The sequence below is a fragment of the Rattus norvegicus genome, chromosome 5 (genome assembly GCF_036323735.1).
Source record: "Rattus norvegicus strain BN/NHsdMcwi chromosome 5, GRCr8, whole genome shotgun sequence".
NCBI lineage: Eukaryota > Metazoa > Chordata > Mammalia > Rodentia > Muridae > Rattus > Rattus norvegicus.
This window is the reverse complement of record NC_086023.1, coordinates 100,945,255-100,972,450: the sequence shown is the minus strand read 5'-3', so window position 1 is coordinate 100,972,450 and position 27,196 is coordinate 100,945,255. Positions and strand designations below refer to the sequence as shown.

At 41.3% G+C, this 27,196-nt stretch overlaps 1 protein-coding gene across 11 annotated transcripts in view; it reads left to right on the top strand.

Annotated features, from left to right (window-relative positions):
* The first annotated feature begins 5,884 nt into the window (after positions 1–5,884).
* Mpdz (multiple PDZ domain crumbs cell polarity complex component) overlaps positions 5,885–27,196 on the top strand; it is a 154,446-nt gene continuing 133,134 nt past the window's right edge. For 10 of the 11 annotated variants that reach the window (XM_063287256.1, XM_063287255.1, XM_006238342.5 and 7 more), the window contains exon 1: positions 5,885–6,076. The gene's annotated coding sequence lies outside the window, so the exon portion shown is untranslated. 11 annotated transcript variants of the gene reach the window in all.

Genomic DNA, 27,196 nt, shown 5'->3' with positions numbered 1-27,196 from the left:
ATGTAGATCCTAATGTCAAATCTTTAGATCTGTAAGTTTAAGTTGGAGCATCTGTAGAATACAGGAAACCAGAGAGGGCCTGTGGTGATTTGAAAACATCACTGCATGTGGGCTTTGTGATTTTGTACCCTGGCCCTACTTCTAATTCATTCTTTCTTCCTGCCTTTGAGGATATTAGCTCTAAGCCCCCTGCTTTAGTTGTCATGCCTACATGCTGCCATATGTCCCTGCCAAGACTACATCCTCTTATCTCTCTGGAAGCAAAAGTCAAAAGACATTCTTCCTTAAGTGGCATTGGTCATAGTGCTTTTATCACAGCAAGCGAAACATAACTTCTTCAGTAGTCTTTGGTGAAGAGGGGAATACATATCTTAAGGGAGGGTAGAAAAATACAGGTAATATGAAGAGGAAAGGGAAAGTGGGGATGGAGGTTTAAGTGAGGAGAGGGATAACATGGTGGGAAGAGGAGTGGTGTGGAGTGGGATGCTAAACACTAAACACTAAAGATATTTTTAAAAGTTGCCTGGAAACCTATTTTATAAGCTATATACCAAATTATATGAGTTAGTTGGGGTTACCCCACACAGGAGAAAACTGCTCCTTCTGGGAGTCACAAGCTGGCAATTAAAAAGTCAGAAATGTGATACCTCCTGTGGAGAAGTGTGCAGAAGTTCCCCAGCGAGCACCATAATAAGACAAACTCTTGCCTTTGCTCTTACTTCATAGTAACGCTCTATTCTGAAGACAGCACATACTTTGGGTGTAGGACATGGAGATGTCGGTTTGATATTGACAAGAAGTTCTTCACCACTCCTTAGATTTCATAGGCCTGGAGATGCTACAAAGACTGCTGGTGAAAAAAAAAGCCATTTGTGACCTTACCTAGTTGTGAACCCTGTTAATTATAATAATCATTGGCATGGTAAGATATGCCAAGTGTGTAATAGTGACATGAATGTTATGTGGGCAATCAACCGGTTTCAGATTGGGTTTAAGGACTGTTCCTCATGCCTGCAACTGGAAGTTTGCCAAGAACCAATCTTTGGGAAACTCACACGCCCCAGGGAGAAGCCTAATACTTTTATTCTGTGCAACGGGCACAGTATCAAATTGCCCTGTGAATCCACATCTCTCTACCTATAGATCAGTATACCCCTCAGATCTTACCATAGAAAACTCTTTGTGCAGGATATGGTGGTTAATGTAGAAACTCACAATTTTTAAAAGTATAGCAAATAAGTATCTGTGGAGTACTTAGGCACAAATATATATTATATTCTCTTTCCCAAGGCTGAGGAACCATCACAGAGGTGGGAGTGATGGTTTGTATATGTTTGGCCCAGGGAGTGGCACTATTAGGCGGTGTGGCCTTGTTGGAGTAAGTGTGTCACTGTGGATGTGGGCTTAAGACCCTCACACTAGCTGCCTGGAAACCAGTCTTCTACTAGCAGCCTTCAGATGAAGATGTAGAACTCTCAGCTCTGCCTGCTCCATGCCTGCCTAGATGCTGCCACACTCCCACCTTAATGATAATGGACTGACCCTTTGAACCTGTAAGCTATCCCCAAATATATGTTGTCCTTTATAAGACTTGCCTTGGTCATGGTATCTGTTCACAACAGTAAAACCCTGACTAAGACAGTGGGCACTTAAAGACTGTAAGAACCGGTCAAGGAAGAGCAGAGCAAAGCAGGAAGTCAAGCAGGGCAGGAATCCATAGACCAGAGCTGATGCAGAGACTGGGGAGGAGTGCTGCCAATTGGACTGTTCCTCATGGTTTGCTCAGCTCAGTTTTGTTTGATTGTTTTATAGTACCCAGTACCAGCATCCCAGGGATAATACCACTCACAGTGAGTGAGGGCATTTTCTCAGTTGAGATTCCTCTTTTACATAGACTCTAAATATTGTCAAGTTGACATAAAACTGACCAGCACAACTGAACTGCACTCATGGACTCACAGTAGCTGTGGTTACTGCACAAAATCAAGCCAGTCAATAGTCCACCTTGGAAGGGGAACAGGATTATGAGCCCTCACTCTGAGGTGAAGCACTACCTATAGTTGATAGATTCTGGGGGAAGCAGTGTAGCTTCATTTAAAGGTATTGTCCAGATAGGCCAAAACATCCTTGCATTAATCAACTTATAAAGCAGAGGGGTTTACTTGGACTAACATTTGGGGAGTTTTAAGCCTGTTGGCTCTGTTGCTTTGAGCCTAGGGTGGAGGAGCACATCACATGAATATGCTGGGATATTCCCACATCCAAGATGTGGGCATAACATAAATTAGAATTTATAGGCTATTAAAATTTTTTATATAGGATACAAAGCTGGGAGGGTGTGGCAGTGGATCTGGAAGGAATCGGGAGGTGGAATGAGAATGGGTATGATCAAAATATAATGAATGCATTCCCAAAAAATTAAATACTACTCATTTTAGAAATAAGAATAGCTTAATCCGTTACTTGGATTTCAGAAAAGTGGATGGTCGTAGAGAATCTCAGTGTGCCCCATTGGGGATATTACTGGAATGCAGGGGTACTGGAATGTTCCAATCCTTTTGCTTTCAGATCCCTGGGTCTATAACAGAAAGTGTAAGGAATCCTTTAATAGTCTCTACTAGGTAGACTGAGCTATTGCACAGCATAGCAACTGTTTTATCTGATTTGTGCTTCCTCTGTCAGCTTTTATTTCAAATTCTTGAATTTTTCAAACAGCTAATACAACATGCCATCCTGACTAATTACTTCTGGGAACCAAGCAAAGGATAACATGGGGTAGCAATATGAGCACAATGGATGTTGTATGTCCACAGTCTCCTGGGGCCCATGTGTTATAAAGACTTGGTTCCTCACTTGGTGATATCAGCAGGTAGAGGTGCTTCTCAAAGGTGAATGCTCGTGGGAGGTTTTCAGGTCTTTGGGCTCATGCCCTTTAAGGGCACAGTGGAACCAGCTCCTTCGTCTCCTTCTTTTCTACTATCAGATAAAGAGTTCTTCTTTGCCACACTTTCCATGTGATGTGCTCCCAGGTCAAATGTCCAAAGCAACAGAACCAACAGAATGGGCTAAAACTCCCCAAATGTTAGTCTTAGTAAATCCCTCTGCTTTATAAGTTGATAAATGCGTTTACTGATTATGGTGATGGAAAATTGACTACTGATGAGATAGCTTCTAAGTTATATGATGAATATTCACCCTTGCAGTCACTTATTTATCCTTTGCCATTAGAACTCCAGCATTCTGCTAGGCTCTGAGGCCACAAGGTGACTTGGCTCTTGCCCTCTGTGGAGTTTATGGGTTAAGAGGGAAGAGGGATAATGAAGTATGCCTAAGCATTTATAAAAAGTAAGTCGGCAATCATAAAGTAGGATTATATTATGAAGCAAAAAATAGTATACAATGAGAGCTTATCACAATGGCTCCATCTAAGTTGTAAAAGTAATGGGTACTGAAATATGTACGAACGACCAGACTTGAGCAGAGCTGTTAGGATTCTCTTTTGGATAAGCCATGTTAGAGACAGGCAAATAGGGATGTTTAATAAATGCTTGAGTATATGTGTAGGTTGATGTCCTTATGCAGTTGAAGGCAGACACAAGATAAAATGAGGCCTGTCATTGGATGAGAAGAAAGGGAGGCAGGGACAGAGGTTTTAGAAGGGGAGGGAAGAGCAGAAAGGGAGAAGCAACATGGAGGCAGATGTAAATGATCCTTGTATCTCTACATAGATACAGGTTGTTATGAATGTTGTTCTTAAGGGATGGATTTCTATAGGCATATTTATCTTATCTAGGTGGGAGGTTTATATCCTTATCAATTGGTTGTGAGTTAATTGTGTGGATGTATTGTACATTGAGCATTTAACATATACATTTGGTTGTTGGTTAGTTTGTTGAGTCATGATTTAACTGGGTTGTTGGGAGTGTAAGCAGAGTCCGTGACAAGAAGCCATGCAAGGCTATAGAATGCTTGGGGCTAGCATGGCATGGGAACATGCTAGCACGGCCTACAGAATGTGATTTGGGTGTCAGGCGTGGTAACAACCTGCCAAGGGGACAGTGTGTGAAAGCAGCTGACAGAGAGACAGCTAGAGCTTGTGGACCCACGCAAGTGGTAACTCACGGGAAATGGTTGTGCACTTTTTTAATTATACTGCAACATATATGGAGACGCTTGAGCTGAACATACAAATTTGCACATTCTCGGCCAGTTGGTGAGAAGGTGGAAGTGAAGATGGATTTAAAGATATCTTTTAAAACAGAAAGAGGATTCATAACTGAATCTTGAGGAACTCCGGTATTCAAAGGTAGCAAAGACAAAGGGATGCCCCTTCAAGTTCTACTTGAAGACCAGGAAGCTTCGCGTTCTAGCTCTTGCTTAGGAATTGCAATACTGAGTTTATACAGTGATTAGCTATTTAAAAATTTCTAAAGCGATTTCTGTTGTTTTCCTCTAGAAAAGAACTGTCAAAGCTTGCACATTTTCACCTACAAGGAAGGAACAGAACCAAAAAGGGTTTGACTGAATGAAAGCCAAAGTGGGGTACAAACAGGGCCAGAGGGAAAGAGGCAAGGGCTCCAAGAACAGTGTTCAGCCTCTGTGAATGCATACGAAAACAAAAACTATGAGGTGAGAAATACATCCCATGGATTCAGGTAGCACAAGGCCTATGCCCTTACCAAGACAACTGTCAGAGCAGTGAGCGGCCAGAAGTCAGGGTCTCTGTGATTAAGAACACATCAGGTAAAGGCAGAACCATGGATCCAGCTCCCAACCCCCACTCCTGTACCCCTAACCCCACCCCCTTCTCTTTTCCTTTGTCTTCGGTTCCAAGGTGGGAGGCCTGACAGAACAGATTTCCATAAATGCACTGGGGGAGAAAGGTAAGATGGAATGAACTGTCCCTCAGTGTAATTACTTTTTCATCTTCAAAAATCTTAGAGCTGATTCATATCTATAAGCGTTGAAGACATCCAGAGTTCGCATTTTCCTGCATGTCAAATCCACGCGGGCGGATCGATATTTGTGGAACCAAGGGAACTGAAGGCTTGGTCCATGTGTCGTCTCCACCCAAGACACTCAATTCACTTTAATCAACTAACACCAGCAAGCAAACATATTCATTGAAAGGCATCACTTTCATTCTTGTGCATTTTATGTGTTTTCTCCTTCAATATTTAGTAAATGTTAGAGAAACTCAAATTCTCAAATTGCTTTTTAGTAGACAAAATAAAATTATAACGCAATTCTAAATTCTGAGAGTTTTAAATTGCACACTCTAATATTAGACTTAGAAAAAAGAGAGAGCTGTATTTTCTTTAACAGGTGTAGGGCTGGGGTAGATTGTGGGACTCAGAACTGAGGTCAATAGAAATGTACCACCACCACCACCACCACTACCACCGCTCCCAACCACTACCTCCAGTGGCAGACAACTCTGAGCTCTTCTCAGGAGTTTGCTGATTCTTTTAATTGGCTCACCAGGCTAAGAATGCATCTTGATGTGCTAAGTAATTTCTCAAACAAGGACTTCCCTTGGCCACTTCGCACAGGCCACGAATGCAGAGGGCAGTTCTCACCGAGAACTAGAACTGCAACTAGAGACTGGGGCTGGGAGCATAAAACACTGCATTCTTAGCCCAGTTCAATTATTTTTGATAAAATATCAACAACACTGGAGAGAAAGTATTTCCCGCGCAATATTAGGGAAATGCTATACTTAAAAAAGAAGGCATTTCCCTTGGAAGTCACATTTAGGAGCCTGCCCCACGCCCCGCCGCCTTCGCGCTGTCCGTCACCACGCGGGCCCCGGCCCGGGCGCCGGTCGTTCCATCCCCGCGGCGGCTGGGCCGCGCCCCTGATTGGCCAGCGCGCCCCGCCGGCGTCACGGCTTCCCGCAGCCCGGCGGCCTCCGGGAGCCTGGTCGGCGCGCAGCGAGGCTGGCCGGCCGCGGGCTCCAGTTCCCTGGCTACGCGTGAGCGTTCCCGCCACACCGAGCTCTTGGGGCCGTGGTTAAAGCGGAGAGGAGCCGAGCGCTCTACCCACCCTGGGAGTCTCCTCCAGGCCGGCGAGCAGGGTAAGCGGCCCCGCCCGAGCCCTGCCCCCGAGACTCTGGAAGTTTCCCCGGCTGCGCGCTCCCTGCTGTGCTCTCCCCGCGGCCTGCGCGCCTGTTGCTGTGCGCGGGCCCGGGGAGTGCGGGAGGGCCGGGGCCTGGTGGGGGTGGGGAAGCGTGCGGGAGGCGCTTTGTGCTGGAGCCCTGCTTCGTGGGGCGCGATGGTGCGCCCTGGGTTGCTATTCTCCAGGGGCTCGGGGACTGGGTAGTTCCTTCCCGGGTCATAGGCGGCCGGGAAGAGGAGGCGGAGGAGGAGGAGGGGGCGGTGGCAGCCTGGGCGGGCGCTAGGGGGCTGCTCTGCTGGGGGAGGACGCCGCGAACAGGCAGGCCTGCGGGCGGAGGCTGGGGTTTCCTTCTAGCCTCAGATAAGAGGACGGTGACTTCACCAGCTAGAGGGAAAACTCCTCACGGAGGCGTTGTTTCAGTGTCCTGAGGGGATGAATCTGAGAACTGAGCCCAGGTCACCTCATCCTGTGCTGTAGGACAGCTGTGCAGTCGACATCACCTTTGTGTGTCCATAGACCTTCGTTTAGGATGCCCTTTATAAAATGAGTAATCTGGGAACACAGGAGGGGGGGTTGGTTCTAGGGGTATGGGAGGATTTTGCGTGTAGAATTTGTACAGAGATGATGATTTCTTAGCGGTCAAGTTATCCAACTTAGTATCTTACTGTTTTAGAGCCTGATAGAATCCAGATTAGCAATTGCATTTAAAACTCTAATAAAATTAAACTTTGAACGCCTTTGATTTGAACTTCTAATATAAGTTTTGAATAAATGCACCTGGTCTATTATGTGTTCCAGGATCCAGGAAAGCTAATTTGGGATGCTCTGTAATTTGTCTTATCTTCCTCACCCCATTTAAATACAAAAAAAGCAAAAATTGATGGGACTTTTTTTTCTTCAACATATTGATTACAGCACATATGTGCACTTTGTCTTTCACGCGTTCTTTTTCCCTTGGATTCTTCTAGTTTCTTCTGGATTTCTTTCTTCCTCCACATTCTTCTTTTACCACAGAACCCTGATGAGGCTTGGTGAGGGAGTTAAGTTTGTTTTTAGGGTGCTCCAAATTCCTGTCTGAGTCCCTGGGGGGTTTCTTTGAATTTCAGATGCTTTCTAACTAGGGAACACCATGAGGGAGTAAAGGTTGTCTATACAGCATACTTCCCGGCTGGTTGGAGGTTTCTAGAGCGATAATTTCAGAAATGCAAATTTGCATTGATTCAGTGCTTGGCGCTTTCAACATTTAACTAAAGTAGGCAAAGTGGTTTCCGTATGAAATCTTGGATACATGTTTTGGAGGTAAGACTAGCTGGGAGGGGTCTAGAAGCTTCTGAGCAATAGTAAGTGGCTTCCATGGTAACTGTCCTGAGTTAGTGAAAGATTATTTTGCCGAGTACATCCCAAGTCTGTCCTCATAGATTTGACTTGAGTTGAGTCGCAGATTGGCTACATATTTTACATTTATATTATGGTCAACATACTCTGAATTTCATCGAATACTTTGAGGCAAAGTTGACACACTGTACTGGACGTGCCTCCAAATACAGTGGAATAAACACCCCATCTGCCAGAGGAAGGTCTACACTCAAGAACGAAGAAACAGATGAGTTTGTAGTGAATTCAGGATTGCTAGATTGTCCGGGGGATGTGTCTCACTTCAGTGGGTTTGTAAAAATAAACATTTGGTAGAATTGCCTTGGGTAAATATAGTTAAATTGTTTCAAGCATCAGTTTGCTGATAAGACAGGTATTTTTCTCTTTTAAATTTAAGCTTTGGGTACCGAATAGTATTTACAGAGATTTGAGAAACTAGTATGGCAAATTTGTTATATTGTAATTAGTTAGATAACTTTAGTGGGCCTCCATAGGAGAAAGAGTGGGCAGAGAAATCAGTGCTAATTAATCAGGTGCCCTCAATATGGTGGCTAGGCAGTAATTAGATAGCAAGCTTTGGAGACTTGTTGCATCAGATTAAGCAGTGGCAGGACTGGAGGTGGGTCAGAAGGAGGCATACAAAATAAATACAGTGTTCTGGGAGCTTGATGTCTTTACTGATCACAGTCGACAATAGAAAGCCTTTGTGTGTGGTCTTCAGAAAAAGCGGCCAAAGGGTCTTAGGTTGTTTGACATGATGAAGTGACAATAGTTTTGCTGTTGTTGCTGCTGTTAACGTAAGTTAGTGTTTCTCATAAAGAAGAGAGCATAGACCTGTAGGTGAAATGGTTGGGAAGGAGGTGGGTGGCAGAAACTAGAGGGGAATATCAGTTTGTAGACTTCTAGAGTAGAATCGAAAGTTTGGGTCAAGGGAAAGTGGTAGGAAGCATGGATGGATGTGGAGCTGGAGTTTTGTTTTTCCCAGTGTTTTTCATTCTTATCTGTGATCTCAGAAAAGTCATCCAAATGTCCTTGTTTTACCAACTGTCCCCTTCAAAGCAGCCTAGGCTCTCCTGTCATGTCCTTCCAGACTCTTGTGGCATCTTCTACCCATTGCTCTCTTCCATAGCTACTGTGTGTGTGTGTGTGTGTGTGTGTGTGTGTGTGTGTGTAGTAAACGGCATCCCATTTCCAGTCTGGTGTACTGGACTCTACAGCTGGAGAACTATAATATATCTGCTGGTGATAACAGGAAGTGATGTCCTTGGTTCCCAAGCTCGGCAATCAACACGTGTGGCATTTGGTTGGTTTCTGTTTCCTTGCCTTGTTAACTTCTCTGTATTTTTTCATGTTTTTTCCTTTCTGTGTGTTGACCTGTTTTCTTCCTAAGAAAATGCCTGGTCTCATTAGTTAAGGCCACTGATTACCCCATTTTACCTTAATTATTTCTTTTAAGAAACTCTCCAAATATAGTAGTCATATGCTTAGGTGGTAAGGATTTGGATTTCCCATGAGTTTGAAGGAAGAGGATGTATTCCTTCTCCCATAAGAAAGTTCTTGGAGAAACCCAGCCTGTAAGCTGATTAGAAACAGAAGGATAGGCTGGCCCAGGGTGAAGGAGAGAGGACAGAGAGGAGGCAGCTGGGTAGTCTGAGCATTGTGGTAATGTGATGCTTGGTAGGAAAGGGAGACTGCTATTTGAGGAAAGGCTAGTTCATCTCTGGCCCAAGGCCTACTGCTTTCCCTAAGTGTTCGCTGGGTACTGTGTATCTAGGGGTTTTTCCTTTCCGAAGATAGAACATTAGTTCTTTTTAGTGTTTTATAAAAGCATAATTTTCTTAAAATATTTCTGAGCCTTAAAAATAATAAAACAGATTCAGTAAAGAAGAAAGTATTAATGTAAGCATGATGAGTTTTGTGTGTGATTAAAATAACACAATTTGTTAAATTAATTAACATCCTGCTTCTTGAGTCAGGGTCTAATCAGCTTAACCTGATTCACTATGTATTTCAGGTTGGCCTTGAACTCCTGATTCCTCTGCCTCCACCTCGGTGGTGCTGGGATTATGTAGGAGCATACTACTACACCTAGTACAATCTCATTGACTTAGAACCTGTGTCCCATGTGTGTTTTGTGGCCTATTCTTGGTCATAATCTTCTCCCCTTTTGAAGATTTCCCCTTTTTAGAAAAACAAATAGAAGATTAAAAAGGCAGAGTGATCATATGTGATCAGATGACAAAACTCTCATTTGGATTTTGAAATTACATTTGATGATTTAGAGACATGGGAAAGCCATTCTTCCAGTTATGGACATCTGGGTGAAGGAAAGCCAATGAAACAACAGAGGAAACGGAGACTAACGTTCTGACACTTTCTTTCCTTCCTGTCTTTTGTCTTTTTGCCTATGGTAGTTAGACTTCTTGGGCTTAGGGAATTCTTATCTTTATTTATTTAATATTCTTATTCTGATAAACTATTTTATCTCCAGGTCTAAGATATTGTAAATAAATGCGTGAGGGAAAAGTGAGAAGGGAAAACATAGACAGTAAACTAAACATACATACACACATAAACACACGTTTTAACAAAAAATGATTCTGTTGAATATTTATGATTGGTAGTTCTGAGTATGTAGTTGATAGGTAATTTCTTTAATTACCATGTACATAGTTGTATTTTTCATAATTCCTTTTGAGGGGTTATAGATATGAATAGAAAAGGTAGCTTAGTGTGTGTGTGTGTGTGTGTGTGTGTGTGTGTGTGTGTGTGTGTGTGTGTGGTGTATCCTGTGAAGAGTCTAGTAGAGTCTTGCCTGGCCTCCTTTCTCTTTCTCTACCATGCTCACAGTTTTCTTGGGAGTGCTGAGTGTAGTCATTCTGTTCCTGATTTGAAAAGTATGACACGGGATTTGGTGGAGAGATGGCTCAGTTGATGAACTGATTACCTTTTCATCATGGGAATCAAAGGTGGAGATCCCCACCATGCATCTAAATACATGCATGGAAATACAATAGCAGGGCCATACATTCAATCAAGGGTGCAGGGGTTAGAGATAGGAGGCTCTCTGGTGCTCATAGGCCAGCTAGCCAAGGCTAGTCCATGAACTCTTAAATTCAGTGAGACTATCTCAAATATAGAAAGTGATAAAGGAAAACATCTGAGGTGTACCTCTGGTTTCTACAGGCTCATACAACTCCTTCACATAGGCAAGCGTACACAGGGACATGTACATACACGTACACAGGTATAGCATTGCAGTGCTGCTCATTCTGAAGGTTGCTGAGTATAGATTGGATCAGGCTATGTCAGCAAGCACTTTTAGTCTTTCTTGTAGCTGCTAGGAGACAACAGGATAGTTCATCTGGGGCTGAGTTACTATTGCTTTCTAGCCTGAATATTTGTTCAACCCAGGAGGTTCTTGTTTTCTTAGGGAGGCACGGGGCTATTTAGTATATTTGTTACTCTAAAAGGTTTCCTTATGGCCCTTTTGTTTCTTTTCTACCTTCCTTACCTGCCCATCCCCCTTCTTCAGGGACCAACAGTGTGCTCTCCATCACTGCAGATGAGTCCGCACTCACAGAGCTTGACTCAACTGAATGGATTGGTTATACAGAAGGCCACAGCTTTTTCACTATGTAATTCTTTTAGAGTTCAAACTAAAGTAATTTAAAGTCATAGTTACGACTTAGTTCTGTTCATTGCTCTCTACTAGTTCACTGAATATGGATATACAATTAGGAGAATTTAGTGGCTTAGGATTCTTTTGTACTTTCACTATTCAGTTGAAGTGTATTTATTTTTACTTTTTTAGTGAGTAGTGACTTCAGCTATAGAACCTCTTAGGTTCTATAGTTGAGAACTATAAATTGAAACAGCAAAAGAGAGATTTACTGGCAGAAAGATCAGACACACATGATCCATGCTTCTAGTTTTACTTGCAAGAAGGCTACACAGAAACGAATACCTCGAGTGGTTAAACCGAGGTGACAGATAGGCCTGTGTGTGTCTGTGTGTCTGTAGGTCTGTGTGTTTGTGTGCATGTGTTTCTGGTGTGTACAGTAGGAATTGACTTTATTGGCATGTGGAAGGCTAATGACATCTTTACTAGTAACAATAAAGGATATATATATATATATATATATATATATATATATATAATAACAGTAAGTTTGTGTTATTTTAAAGAGAGGAAAGTTTTGCTCCACTTGGGTTAGAAGGGAGAGTCAAGGAAAGTTGCTGTGTCTTCTGGTACTCATTGCCTCGTATCAAAATAATCCTTATGCCAAAGGAGCATATTTTAGGAGAGTGTATTCTGAGTCCTGTGTCTCAGTGTGCATCAGACTTTTATACTTGGCTGTGTGTCTTCAGTCTTCCTAAGGTCAGGCAACTTTTGGGTAGTCATAGAATTTCAGTGTTTTTACTAGATGTTACAAAAATACTACTGGGTATTTTAAAATGACAGGATCCAAGATCCTTAACTTTTAATAATATAAGGTGAATAAATCAGAGTAAATAATTGAATAAATCCTTCCTCTGAGCATAGCATATATTCATATTATATATTATATATTTATAATATAGCGAGTGTTGTTTTATTTCCAGACTCTCTGCCAAAGTTGTTTTCATGTGTGTGCATATTTTTAGTATTTTAAAAGTCACTTTGTTAGAGTTGTCTGTAATTCCATATAAAAACATACAAGACGAATATATAAGGCTTTAACCAGTAAAGGAATGGTTTGCTGTTAGGATTATACAAATAATACCTATTCTGTAAATGTTCCATTTTGAGACCATTGAGTATACCAAGAATTAGAGATAGGATGAGCTGAAGATCTATTTTATTCTAGATCACGCCTTTTCAACAAAGGTAGGAAACATATGTAATTACAAAGGTGTGTGTGTGTTTGTGTGTGTGTGTGTGTGTGTGTGTGTGTGTGTGTGTGTGTGTAGATGCAGGTGCCTGTGGGCTGATACGAGGCCAGAAGAGGTTGTCTGATCTGGGACCAGAGTGACAGCCAGTTGGGAGCTGACTGATGTGGGTGTTGGGAATGGAAACCTGGTGCTGTGCAAGAGCAGCAAGTGCTGTAACCCAGGACCATCTCAAATAGATAATCTTAAAAACTCTTAGGAACCATGGTATAGAGAAATGCAAAAATAGATGATATTTATTTCAACAATTTATTTTGTTTAGTACAATTTCTTCAAAATATTATTTAAATATGCAATAAAATATAAACTACAGATGAGATGTTTGTCTTCCTCTTTTCAAAAAAAAAAAAAAAGTCCTGCAGTCATTGCTATACTTTACACACAGAGTATCATCATTTAGAACTTGCTGTATTTCAGAAGCTGAATAGATATGCTGGCTCCTGGCTACTGGTAAACACAGCACTTTAAATCATGCATCTAAGCTGCGGGGAAGACGTGGTCAAAAGAAACTGCGTCATTGTGCCTGGACAAAGTATTCTGCTGGCGGCATCCATCCAGCGTTTCTTGGATTGTTTTTGTCTGGTCTTTTGAGGAAAGGTATCATTGTCAGGCTGGGAGCCTTCTTCCTCAGACTTAGAAGTGCTTGGAACACAGGCATCGGAAGGACACCTGTCCAGCTGGGTCATAAAACTCTTTATGTGTTTGTTTCTGCTTTCTGACCACTTAGTTGAAAGTATGATAGAAAACACAGAAAACAGCATCTTAAAATCAGGTGTGGTCTCTTCAGTGTTAGTAAAGCACAGTTAATGAATGTAGCTGAGTGGTAGGTGAGTTATTTAAGTAAAAAGACACGCTTATTGAAAAAGCAAAAAAAAATTTTTTTTCCAGAAAGAAAAAAAAAATCACTTGTCAAGGTGAACCACAAGATTGCTAGAGAACTGCATTTGGTAGCTAAATATGGAGTTTATCATGGTAGCGAATCAGTAATTAGGGCACTGAATTGATGCTAATTTAGCCTAACATATCTAAAGTTCGTGTTCAGGGTCGTATTGCCTTATAATTTTTAAATAAGTTTTTCCTTATCTGAACTAGTTGGAACCTTGCCAGGAAGCTAGACATTGCCACCCTTTGCTGACTCAGCTCCTAGCAGTCCTGGTTCTGAGGACTGAGCTGGTTATCCTAGGATTTAGACAGAATATCTCTGTTCTCACAGCAGTGTAGGGCTCTGTCTAGCAGTTATTCACTACAGATCATGGGAAATGCTTCTGGTCAGATTTGATCTTCCTGGGTGTGTGCTTATATAATTAAGAAGATCCAAAAGTAAATTTGCTTTGGTTTAGTGACTAAGATCATGGTAGACTTTTCTCTTTTAAATATTCCATCATTCCATAATATGTGAGCTTTATTTCATCTTGGAGCTTATGAGAATATTGTTTATTCTGGTAGGCTTGTTAAATTTACCCTTTAGATCACTGACTTTTTAATTAGACTACTTTGATTTCCCCTACTTTTAATTATCAAGATTATTTCCTATCAGCATTTTTTAAAATTAGTGCAAGGACCAACATTCTATCAAATGAGTCATATTTGGTATGAGTGTGAACTTTGCATTCCCAGCACTTGTACAGCAAATTGCCCGCTGTGAACCATCTCCGAGTGCCCCACCCCCACCTTCTCTTTGAGAAGGGTTCTCTAGATTGCTTAGGCTGACCTCGAATGTCTGATCATCCTGAGTAGTGGAGATTTGTGATCTATGTCACCAGACCTGGCTTAATTGAATGTAAATACTGTCCCCTGCCTCGTGTTTAGCAGCAATCATTTTATAAATGTAAAAATTACAAATTGGTCTGTTAAGCATGCTCCAGCATGAAGAGACTAAGAGAGTTTTACCACTAGGATAATTCTTTTTTTTTTTTTTTTCATCTTTATTAACTTGGGTATTTCTTGTTTACATTTCAATTGTTATTCCCTTTCCCGGTTTCCTGGCCAACATCCCCCTAACCCCTCCGCCTCCCCTTCTATATGGGTGTTCCCCTCCCCATCCTCCCCCCATTACCGCCCTCCCCCAACAATCACGGTCACTGGGGGTTCAGTCTTGGCAGGACCAAGGGCTTCCCCTTCCACTGGTGCTCTTACTAGACTATTCATTGCTACCTATGAGGTTGGAGCCCAGGGTCAGTCCATGTACAGTCTTTGGGTAGTGGCTTAGTCCCTGGAAGCTCTGGTTGGTTGTTCATATGGGGTCTCAAGCCCCTTCAAGCTCTTTCAGTCCTTTCTAAGATTCCTTCAACAGGGGTCCCGTTCTCAGTTCAGTGGTTTGCTGATGGCATTCACCTCTGTATTTGTTGTATTCTGGCTGTGTCTCTCAGGAGAGATCTATATCCGGTTCCTGTTGGCCTGCACTTCTTTGCTTCATCCATCTTATCTAATTGTGTGGCTGTATATATATGGGTCACATGTGGGGCCGGCTCTGAATGGATGTTCCTTCAGTCTCTGTTCTAAACTTTGCCTCCCTATTTCCTCCCAAAGGTATTCTTGTTCCCCTTTTAAAGAAGGAGTGAAGCATTTGCATTTTGGTCATCCTTGAGTTTCATGTGTTCTGTGCATCTAGGGTAATTTGAACATTTGAGCTAATATCCACTATCACTAGGATAATTCTTATATCTAGTATTATATTTTCAAATATCTGTTTCTCTTGGAGTTCTAATCACAGTTCTCCCTCTCCTTTTGTTAAAAATAGATTATTTTCTCATACACTACATCCTGATTACAGTTTTCCCTCCCTTTCTCCAAGTTCTTCCCCACCTCTCCTCTCTAATGGGTCCACTCCCTTTCTGTCTTTCATTAGGAAAGAACAGAGTTCTAAGAGATAACAATACAAGCTAACAAAATAAAATACAAGATAAAAAAAATCACATTAAAGTTGGAGAATGCAAACCAACAGAAGGAAAAGAGCCCTAAGAGATGGCACAAGAATCAGACACACTCAGGAATCTTACAAAAATACCAAACTAAAAGCTGCAATGTGTGTGCAGATGTAAGTGGGTGCAGACCCATATCGGCCCTGTGCATGCTGCTTTAGTGTCCCTGAGTTCCTATGAGCTTTACTCAGTTGATTTAGAGGGCTCTCTAGTGTCCTTCATCCCCTCTGGCTTAGACACTCTGCCTCCTCTTCCATAGGTTCCCTGAGCTCTGAGGGAAAGGAGCAGATAGAGACAGCCATTTAGAGCTGTGTGTTTCCAGTCTCTCTCTCCTTCATTCTAACCTCATTTCTCAATTCTCTCCTTTGCCTTTGCCCTCTTCATTGGTCTTTGTGTTGAGCAACTGTTTAGAGACCACTGATTATCCACTCGGTGTCCCCAAGTTATTCTTCCTTAAACTTTTAAAAAACTTTTATGTGCACCAGTATTTTGAAATACATATATTATATTCACACACATATATATGTGTGCACCATATGTGTTTCTGGTATCCTTGGAGGTAAAGAAAAGATGTGGTTAACTTATGCACACTGTGTAGGCACTGAATCAAGGTCCTCTGCAAAGACAATGGTCACTCTTCGCCACTATCTGTCCAGCCTGGGGTTGTTTTCTTGAATAATTGGTTACTCACACACGTTCATGCAATGTGTCCTCTAGATGCCATTCAGCACACGTTAGTGCAGTGTCTGCTGTGTGCATTATTCAGCAGGTTTGTGAAGGTTTGGTCTGCTGTAGATCTATCTCCAGAGGAAAAAGGAAACAACTGAATGATCAGCTGTGCTTTGCTGCAATTTATCCTCTATTATTTGCTATTTTTTAGAACCATTTCAAATTCAGCATGTCTATAAGGAACACATTTCCAGCAGTCTAGGAAGCTGTGAAAGTCCTCTTTGCTGATGTTTTTTTCAGCTAACAGGCCTCACAGTATATCTAGCATCTCAGATTAACAACTCTAAGAGTCAAACTCTGTTGATATCATTTGCCTGACTCCTTTGCCCCCGGCTCCTGGGTTTGATTGAGTCTTTTGAGTTGTTTCTATGAATGTGTCCATCTTTCTGTTTTATTCTTGCTGTTTCCCTGCGCTGGACTCCCAGTGGTTTTTGCTTGTTTGTTTGCTTTGTTTTTCTGTTCTGTGTTGTTGTAGCCCCGCTGTTTGTTTTCTTTCTTTGGGAAATTATTTACCCTACTTCCAAAATTGGTGTTTTTTTAAAATATAAGTTTTAATGTTTCCCATTTGCAGCCTTCAGCCTTGTATGCTCTGCTCTGCCCACAGGGCAGTCCCAGGCAGGGCAAGGAAGTGGTGCTCTCCTGGCTCCTCTTAGGACCTTACTGAGAGCTGTCACCATGCTGTCCTGTGATCTTCTGCATTCTTTACGGTTTCTGGCCTTAGCAAGTATCTGTTCCTCAACAAAAGATTCCTTTCCTTCTTGGATCTGTTCTTTTCTCTGTTCATCCTCCAGGGAGGGGTTGATGTGTCTCATCTTCAGATTCCTATTGATTCCCGACGATGATAGTGTTGGGTGCCTAGCACATCACAGCATGGTGCTGGCATCCATTCTGCTCTGGCCTCAGACGTAGGGTTGTGTCCTTATTCTCTGCCATTCTCGTGCTTTAAGTCACCATGCCAGGCAAATGAAGATTTTTATATAGTTTTGGTATTCATCTTTTAATTTTAAAACATATTGAGATTAGATGTGAAGATATGTAAACTCTGGTCCCTAACTTGTTTGTGAAGAAAAAGTCGATGTAAAATGTACACATGGGAAAGCAAGAGGCTTAAGGTTGGAAACATGAGTATTTAAAAATGTACAATGACGTTTGAGGATTACTCTATCAGTAAAAACTGTTTGAAAGAAAGCTTCATGCTTGATCACACTGAACAATACCAGTGTCTTATTTTATCTGACAGCGAGGAATGTGGCTAGAGCGCTTTTCTAGCATGTGTAAAGCCTGTGTGATGACCACTGTTGGCTGCCAACTTGACAAGATGTAGACATACTCATGGGACAAGCTTTTCAGCACACCTGTGCAGTGCAGTATTTTCTTGATTAGGTTAAACTGCAGTGGGAAGACCCATTTTAAAAGTAGGTGTCATCATTTCTTGGGTTTTGATCCCTCACTGTAGAAAAAAGGAGTGACCTGAACACAGGCATTGAGGGCTCTTTGCTTTCTGAGTTTGAGCAGAGGCACTGAGGGCTCTTCGTTTTCTGAGTTTGAGCAGAGGCACTGAGGGCTCTTCGTTTTCTGAGTTTGAGCAGAGGCACTGAGGGCTCTTCATTTTCTGAGTTTGAGCAGAGGCACTGAGGGCTCTTCGTTTTCTGAGTTTGAGCACAGGTAGGTACTGAGGGCTCTCTGCCTTCTGAGTCTCCAGCCACCATACTGTAGTCATCTGCTTCAAGCTCCTATTGCTCTGACTTCTTTACCAGGATGGAATGGACCCTTGAAATGTGACCTGAAAGAAACCTTTCCTTCTTGAGTTGTCTTTCATGGTATCTTGTCAAAACAATAGGAGAAGAAAGTTAGATTCTCTGTGTCTTATTGGAATAGGAAAAGAGAAGAGGAGGAGGGGAGGGTGAGATGGAATAAAGTAGTCTTTTAAGGAGAGTGGAAAACCTGGACTCTGAGCTTGTCCTGTTGCTAATTCTCCTGATGCCTCATATCTAGGAATATTTCAGTGTTTAGTTAGTACTTGATGAAATAATACAGTTGTTAATTTTGGACTTGTTAATTTGTGTCAATGTCTACATTTCTAGATTAATATGTATATTTTTATTTTTTGTATATTTTTATTTTTTGGTTGACTTTCTAAAGCAACCAATACCATCAATTTATTTTATATGATGGATATTGTAATAAAAACGTCTGATGCCTCTGTAACATTTTCAAGTGCTGACTATTCTCCCTGGCAGTCAATCCACATGCTTTGCTCCGTGTGTCTTTGTGCATGTTCAGCTTATTCACTTTATTACAAGCTCTTCCTTCCCACTAACAGTTGCTTCTCTGTGTCTTGCTGTACATCAGAACTAAGCTCTTTCCACTAATCTCTGGTTAATAACACTTTATGTGTCAGTACTTAGACTAAACTGAATTTTACAATTTGTCAGGTTAAGTTCTACTTCTTTCAATCCCCAAGGGGCAGGGGACAATTTTTCAGGACTGTAGGTAGTATAAAAGGTGTTCCCGGTTTAGGAGATGACACAGTGGATAAAGTACTTCCATGCAAGAAAAAGGACCAGAGTTTGTATACTCAGAACCTATGTAAATAATCCAGGCAACATTGGAGATCTCCTTAGTCTGATAACTGGAAGCCAGAGGACTGGCTGGAGTCGTTAGGGGTCCATGAACCCTGTGTTCAGGTAGACCTTGCATCAATTAAAAAATAGAGATCTGTCAAGGATGATGGCAATGTCAACTTCAGGCCTCCAAATACATAGGCACATATGCACTCTTATACACATGATGTGAACACACAGACACACAGATACAGACACACATCATACTATATACAAAAAGGAGTTTTCAGTAAGTGGGAAAGGTATCATAAAACCTTTGGCTTTGCCACATGGATAATAATGGGGCAGTTTGCTGTTCTTACTTTAGAAGTGAGGAACTTTGATTAAATTAAGGACTTATTGTGATAGCTGTTGGAAATACAAAAATACAGAACTTAATATACAGGCATTACGTCAGATACAAATTAGTAATCAAAATAGTTTTGTATGTCTATTGCTTGTAGGCATTTGCAAATGTTAGCTATAGCTGACTTTACCAAGTGGTTAGAACAACTCAAAGAGGACAATACTCAGCCTAGCATCACATAATTAAGAAAGTGAATTGTTTATTCAAGAGACTTACCTAAAAAAGCAACTATGAAACTCGGAAAGCCCAGCTACCTGAATTATTTAATCTGAAAGCCTGTAAATGTTGCCTGTCCTATATCATGACTGTTAGAAGCCAGAAGTGGGACTTGATGCTGTGGACTTCCTTGACTGTGGATTCCCAGGTTGGATCTATCTACACGTTGGCTCTGTTGTTTACAGGCTGTCTGCGTGGGGAAAACACTGACTCCTGAGCCTCTGTCTGAAAGCATCTGTGAAGAGCACATATCATCAGCTCAAGGGAACGGGGACAGGATACGTAGTTCACAGACAGTTCAGTTGTATTTAGTAAGACAGGTTTCTCTGTGTAACCCTGGCTATCCTGGAACTTTCCAAATAGACCAAGCTGGCTTCTAACAGAGTTCTGCCTGCCTCTGCCTCCTAAGCGCTGGGACGAAAGGTGTGCAGCACCATGCTCTGCACGTTGCAATTGTATTAGCTGCTGTTAGTGAGCAGCATATTTGAAAAGCTCCGAATAGATGGATTGTTGTGCTCATTTGTAGATTACAACCCTGCCTATACTTTAGATATTTCAGTGGAAATATGTTTAAAGTAGTGTTTGATGGAGGATTATGCCTGAGGAGTAGGGCTACTTTTTTCATCAGAAAAATTATGCAGAATATGGCCAGGGCTTTAATCTTTCCTCCTTCTTCCCCCCCCCCATTTCTAAATTCATTTGTAGCCAAAATAATTTAAATAAGTTTGATGTTTTATAATGTAAAGTCTTCATATGTCAATTTTGGTATCAAGAGGCATATAATGAGGCTACACTAACATCTCTGGTGGTGTGCTTCTGTGTCTATAAAATCTGGTGTTAGCAGGCTTAGAGATAAAACATAGAGATTTTACTATTTTAAAATAATCCATCATTAATAATTGTGAAAGAAAGTGTTGATGCATTACACCAGCTGAATTTGAGGGTTTTGAAGAACTCTCTGGAAAGCACTGTAAAGAATGGGCTTAGACAGTGACGGTATGCTCACTCAAAACTCTCAACTCCCTCACAGCCCGCTCTTCCCTGAAGAGACCTGGAACTCAACCCAGAGGGCTCACAACCCATTAGTCACCACAAGCAAAGCGTGGGAGAGAAAATGGCCACATTAGTTATAGCTCTAAAGTGTTGTTTTCTTACCAGACAACTGCAGATCAGAAACATGAGCCTGCCTTTTCCTGAGGTAACTTGTAAACTTTCCCTTTACTCCAGCAAAGGGAAATCATGGAAGTCACAAAGTGAATATAGAAGCACTGATTGATGAGGAAGGATAAAAATATCTAATTATGTGCAGTGTTTTGTAGCTCAGGGTAACTATGTAGGTGGTATAATAGAGGACACCCTTGATTTCTGTAGGAAAGATTCAAGAACTGGAGAAACACGTTGGGAAATAGTGGACAATGTTTGTAATAGAGTTACTCTTAAGAGCTAGAAAGAAAACCGTAGAAAATGACATTGGAAGAATTGTATATACTTGAGGTTGTTAGACAGAACCTTGCCTCTCTCCTCTCCCCACTGTCCTAATTCCATAGTGTTTTTCAGTGAAGTTTGTCTCTATTCACTACCTTTTAGAACTCCACTAAGGAATGCCTCTGTTAGAGTTGACAAAACCACATATTGTTCTGCCTCGGGATTGGCTCTCCCCTCTCACCAACTCAATGGAAATCTTGTGACTGAGTAGGAGGCCAAGGAATGACAGACATCTTCAGTACCAGCCTCTCCTTCTGTAACTATGAACTCTTGCAGACCAACTGCCAGCTGTGTTCTGTGTCTATGGGGATGCTTGCCTCTCCATGCATTTTATAAGCACCAAGGACACACTGTGCTCAGGCTCACTGGGGAATTGCCTTGTTCCAGGCAGGCAAAAGGACAAACAGCAAGCACCAGGAGTAACTTCCCCAGAGAATTAATTTCCAGTATAGGAATTACACCTGAGGCCACAGAGTTTATCCTTCTGTGGGTTTGAGGTCTCCAAAGAAAACAGTGGCAGAAGTGAGTTGTTCTGTGGGTTCCTGGCTGGATCTGGACTCTCCTCGTATTGACACATTTATTTGCCAGAGCCACCCTTGGAGGAATCCCTCTGCCTGGTTCTGTCCAAAAAATATGTGTGGCATCTGGTATCTTGGCCCTTAACCCTGAAAATGTGGTAGTGAGCAGAGGCAAACTGCCTAACAATCCAAATTCCTTTGACGTTCACCGGGGAGTAAGAGAGCAGAAGAGAGTGAATCTGTTCGAAGCACCATTTCCTGAGTCAGTATGCTGAGGGCAGTTGACTCCGGAGAAGGCTCCTGTCATCTAGGGGTGTGGGTAGAAAATAAGAGAGATATGCCAAAGACAAGGTATCAGAACCCCATTTTAATGTTTATTTTGGATTCTTAAGGATAACAACAACAGCAACAACAATAACAACAACTTGCTGGAAGAGGCGGAGGGAAGCCATAAATAATAGAATCACTGTAAGCAGATTTAATTTACCTTGTATTCTTTAAGATTGTTCCGCCATCTTTATAGTTGAAGGGCAGCAACAGCTGTAAGCCACAGACTTAGAGACGACCGGTTTACGTGAACCAAGACCAAGGCCAGTGAGTGTGTCTCTCAGCTACGTATGTGTTGAGGTTTTTCCAACTCTAGAATTGACATTGGAGTAGATTACAAGCAGAGGATAAAAGAATTTAACTAAAAACATACACATTATAATTTAAATGTGTAACTCGGGAAGTAGATACAAGTCTATAAAAACAGTATTTTTGTGTTTTGGGGTGTCTGTAATTTAGGAAGGAAATACTTAAGTTTTTGAAGGGGTAAGAATACCTCTCCTTGAGGCAGCCGTTTAAAAAATGAATGCAGACATACATGTAGACCAAACACACATACACAAAAAATAAAAGAATAAAACAAGTAAAAATAACTTTCAAAATCCACTTCAATTCAAAGCAAAGTTAATTCAAATTTATTTGTTGTATAAATATATCCATAACTTATAAAATGTTTAAACTATAATTTTCTGTGTATCTCATTTCCATGGGATCTTTGTTCCCTAAAAAGAGGGGAAGTTTTAAAACAAAGGAAGTGAATAACAGTAGGAATCCTAAGAAATGAAAGGAAATAATATCATTGATACCTCTTTCTCTTCTTTCTCTCTCCCTCCCTTCCTTCCTTCCTTCCTTCCTTCCTTCCTTCCTTCCTTCCTTCCTTCCTTCCTTCCTCTCTCTCTCTCTCTCTCTCTCTCTCTCTCTCTCTCTTTCTGGGGCGGGGGGCAGGGTTTCTCAGTGTAGATCTGACTGTTCTGGAACTCACTCTGTAAACCAGGCTGGCCTCAAACTCAAAGATCTACCCACCTTTGCCTCCTGAGTGCTGGGACTAAAGGTGTGAGCCACCATTGTCACCTGGTGCAAACTTCTTTAAAGCATGTGGATTCTCAGTTAAAGCAATGGTTTCTGCTTATGAGCTTGTTTATCTGACTGTGCATTAGTGCATTTTCCTATAGTTTAGTATTGCTATATATCATGACTTTGTCATTCCAATATATGTGAAAGAGAATGAGTTTAACAGATTTATGTTTGGGTTACCCATTGCTTCATAGGAAGAAACTTTTAAAGGTTTTGTGTTGGATGCAAATCCAGAAGTGACCAGCAGCAGCCCCTTACTACCTACCATGGCTCCATGGCTCCATGGCAGTTCCTCCAGGGAATACCCACCTTGGAGGAAGGTAGTTCATAAAAGGGGTGGCCTTGTTTCTCAGCTACTCTAGCATTGCCTTAGTCATTGTCACTTTTGGAAACAAGTCCCAAACATTGAACCATTTTACCAGTAAGTATTTATACACTTATTGATCTACTTACACAAAGAGTTTAGCTTACTTGAAAGAAGGAAAGGCGAATTCCCTGTAGATAGATATTCCCTGACTTGAGGCTACCCTACTTGTTGACTGCCCCATAGGTGACTGCAGCTCATGTTTGGACTGTGCCCTTTTAAGCCAGGGATGTACCACTTGAGTACTGTATATGTATAGACTATAAAGTGTTTTATTTTTCAAAAGAGCTCAACTATTCTGTGCTTCTCAATTTAATTTTTGAAAACTAGACAGTAAGTCTATTCTTTAACAAATAAGTTTAATTTATTGTGACTATAAATCTCCAGACTTGTTTCAGTCCGTTGATTTGTGTTTCTCGTTTGATGTTCTTTTCCTCTTTGTTTCCAATCTCCAAGAATGCTATATTTTGTTTTATAGTATTTCCACCAGGCATGTGTGTATGTGTGTAATTATTTATTTACTGATGTAGTTTAATATGTGAATTTAAATACACATTATTATTATATTATAATATAATATTTTTCTGACGGAGTTTGAAATGAGAGCATTTTAGCTACCTGTGAAAGCCGATTTTAAGCGAGAAATGTTTTCCTTGTCTGTTAGCATTGTTTGGCATCCTACATTTTCATTGACGTCACTGATATTTGTCATGTGAGCATAGCATTAGTGAACTTCCACTAATCCCGAAGTTGGTATTTAACTCACAGCCCTACAAAGGTAGCAAGAGTTTGTCTAATAGGAGATAATATTGATCAGTATGTCTAATAGGAGATAATATTGATCAGTATGTTTAATAGGAGATAATATTGATCAGTACATGAAGTAGTTTATGAAGTTAAACTTTTTTGACTTTGGAGTAATTTTAGAATTAACAAATTCTGCAGTTATTGTAGGAATTGAGAAAGACTTATAACTTTGATCATGAAAATAAAACTTGCATTGAGGAAAGCATTTTTGATCCTGGCCTAGAAAATGAGGGAGACAGTTCAAAGGAGGAGATGCTAGTCAAAGGCTGCTTGCGCCTACTGGGCAGCTGTGGTGTGGGCAGATGCTATGCTGTGCCCCTGCTTTGGAGACAGCAGTTACATAGTTACAAAGTCGGAAGCATAAATGAAAGTATGCACCTTGCTCTCACAAACTCTTGCAGATATGACAGATTACCTGTGGGGGATTACAGTCTGGCATTTGTCTGCTAGCTTCAGGAAGTGCTGAGGCAGCTCTGCAAAGGACAGATGCTAAATTTAAATGCAGGGGCAGGTGCTGAGCTACCCTGATGAGCCACGAAACCAGTGCAATGAGCTTTAACTATTTTATATTTATTTATGTTTTAGTAAGAATTGAGCATATTAACTATAAAAGCGAGCATTTCCTGAAGCTCCTCCCCAGAGAGTTATTTCTATCTGTGCCAGTTGGGTAATTTTTGTTTTGAGGGTCATCAATTTGACACAGCTAGGAACAATCTGGGAAGAAGGACCTCAGTTTTAAAAATGCCGTTGTCAGACTGGTCAATAGCAAGCCTATGGAATATTTGCTTGATGATTGTGGGAGGGCCCAGCCTACTGTGGGTGATGGCATTCATGGGCAGGTGGTCCTGGACTGTATAAGAGCCAACGGAGTGAGCCATGAAGAGCAAGCCAGGAGGCAGCTTCCCTCCACTGCCTTGGTTTCAGTTCGGCTCTGACTTTCCGTCATGACGGACTATAACCTACAAAATGAAATAACCCCTTTCTCTCCAGATTACGTTTGGGTATGGTGTTTTCACAGCAAACAGAAAGCAAACTGAAGTGCTAGAGCAAAGCATTTTGTTTTGTTTTTTGTTTTTGTTCACGTGTTTGTTTTCTGCTAGTTGCTGTGAGATCCGCATTCAGAATGATGTGCTGTGTGAAGCACTGACTGGCTGCATACGTTTATGTCTGATTCTTCCAGAACAGCTTGCCAGAGAGCAAAATGGCCAATTAGTGAGTGCTCCTCAATAAAGCCAAACATTTAGCTTATCTTTCATTCCTTGCAAAAAATAAATAGTGCTGTGTACCCTTGTTGGGCAGTGAAATGGTCATTGAGGATCTGGGAAACTGTCCTTATCATAAAAGTTTATAGAAAGCACACAGGCCTAAGATTGTAAATGATGTCTTAGTTTTACTAAACAAATACAAATATAATAGGATTGTCAATTAAATTACCAGTTAAATTTGAATTTTAGATTTTAGTATAAATATCACTAAAGTTTTGCAGGAGTTGTATACTACGAAATTAGTCATTTTTCCTGTAGCTCAAATTCGAGTAGGCATTGTGCTTATGTTTGTTCATTCTGGATGTGCTCAGTCGAGCTGCAAAACTAAAGAAGAACGCAGCACTTCAGTGCTTCCTTCTCTCTCCTCTGGCCTGGCCACCTTTCACTGTGAGCATTTTTGTGAAATGCATGAAAATACTTTTTTATAAATATGCAGCTTTGTGGTTCGTACAAATATATATCCATTAATCTCCTCAGACCATGGATTTCACATTCTCTTGGTTTATACAGGTGGTTGCACCTTAGACACCTTCTCACACATTCTATTTTAAAAAATCGATACCTCTACCATGTGATTTTATTTTCCAGGACAGTATAGAAAACGGGAGATAGAAGATGAGTTCAGTGGTTCATGTTTCTTATCCTTGGCAGGAGAGGGAATGGAATTAAGAGCTTGCAGACTACATAATGAGATTAAGGTCTGCCGGGGCTGCATAATGAGCCCTGTCTAAATAAGTAGGGGCAGTAGGATAGAGCGTAGGCTTGGAAATAAGGCAGGGGGTTTCAAGTCCAACTTCCCCACTTAAGGACTCTGTGACTTCGGCCGAACACTCTTTGGGGCACCAAAGGAGCACTCTGTCAGGCACTGGAGGAACACTCTAAAGGGTACTTGAAGGAACATTATATTTAGGCAATATGAGGACCCTTACCTTTAAGATGTCGTCTCTTCTCAATTCCAAGTCCATTGAGTAATGATTGGTGTGTGCTTCAGAGTGTGTGACTATTGAAATAGACTTTGGGTCCATTTATATGTAACCTGATAGTGTAGTGCCCACAACTAGAACTTATGGATGGTCGATAGTTGGTGTCTACTGCTTCTATGGGTCTCTCTGTTGGGGGATTAAGTCTTAATTTTTGAAATGCAACAGCTATGTTTTGAACACTAATATAAATAGGTTTACTTTATCTTGAGTATTTTTAAAGATTGCATTTTAAAAGTGATTTGTTTAAAATATATGAACATCACATAGGTGATAAGTACTATTATCTTTCTTTGATAGAACTACTGATAGGTTCGAAAAATGTGTAGATCCAACTGGATCAGATTGTGTGGGCAGTTGGTTGTGTTGAATGTCTATACTAGTTTAGTTCATTTTAGACTTTATTTAGACTGAATATAGTTTTCTTCATTGGTTTAACCTTTATAGGTGTGCTGGTTAGTTATTTGTTGGTTTCTAATCAACTTGACATAAACAAGAATCATCTAGAAGTAGAAGCTTCAATTGAGAAAATGCCTCAAGCAGATTGGCCTGTGCATTTGTCTCTTGGGCCTTTTCTTATTAATGATTGATGTGTGAGGGTCCAGCCCACTGTGGACTGTGCTACCCCTGGGCAGATGGTCCTGGGTTGTATAAGAAAGCAAGCTGAGTCAGCCTTCAGAGCAAGACAGTAAGCATGAGTCTTCCACAGACTCTACTTTCTGTGTCCGAGTTCCTGCTTCGGTTTGTGTTCTGCACAGTCCTTCAGTGATGGATCATGTCGGGGAGAGAGAAACCTAATAAACTCTGTTCTCCACAAGAAAGAATGGTCAGTGTTTTACCACAGCAACAAAGAATGAAGTAGGAGAGAAGACAGTGCTTTACATGGTCATTCTACCATTGAAAAGAAGAGGAAAGTTGTGAGATGAAATTTTCTCCTGGTGAGGAGCAGCACTGTGTAACATTTAAACTGTGTACTCTGGAGCCAGATGGTGTGTGTGTGTGTGTGTGTGTGTGTGTGTGTGTGTGATATCTCAGCTTCACACTGGTGATGTCACCTGAGGCAAGGGACGTATTCGGTTTGTTTCCTCTTGTAGGTGGGTAGACAGTGTGGGTTAGG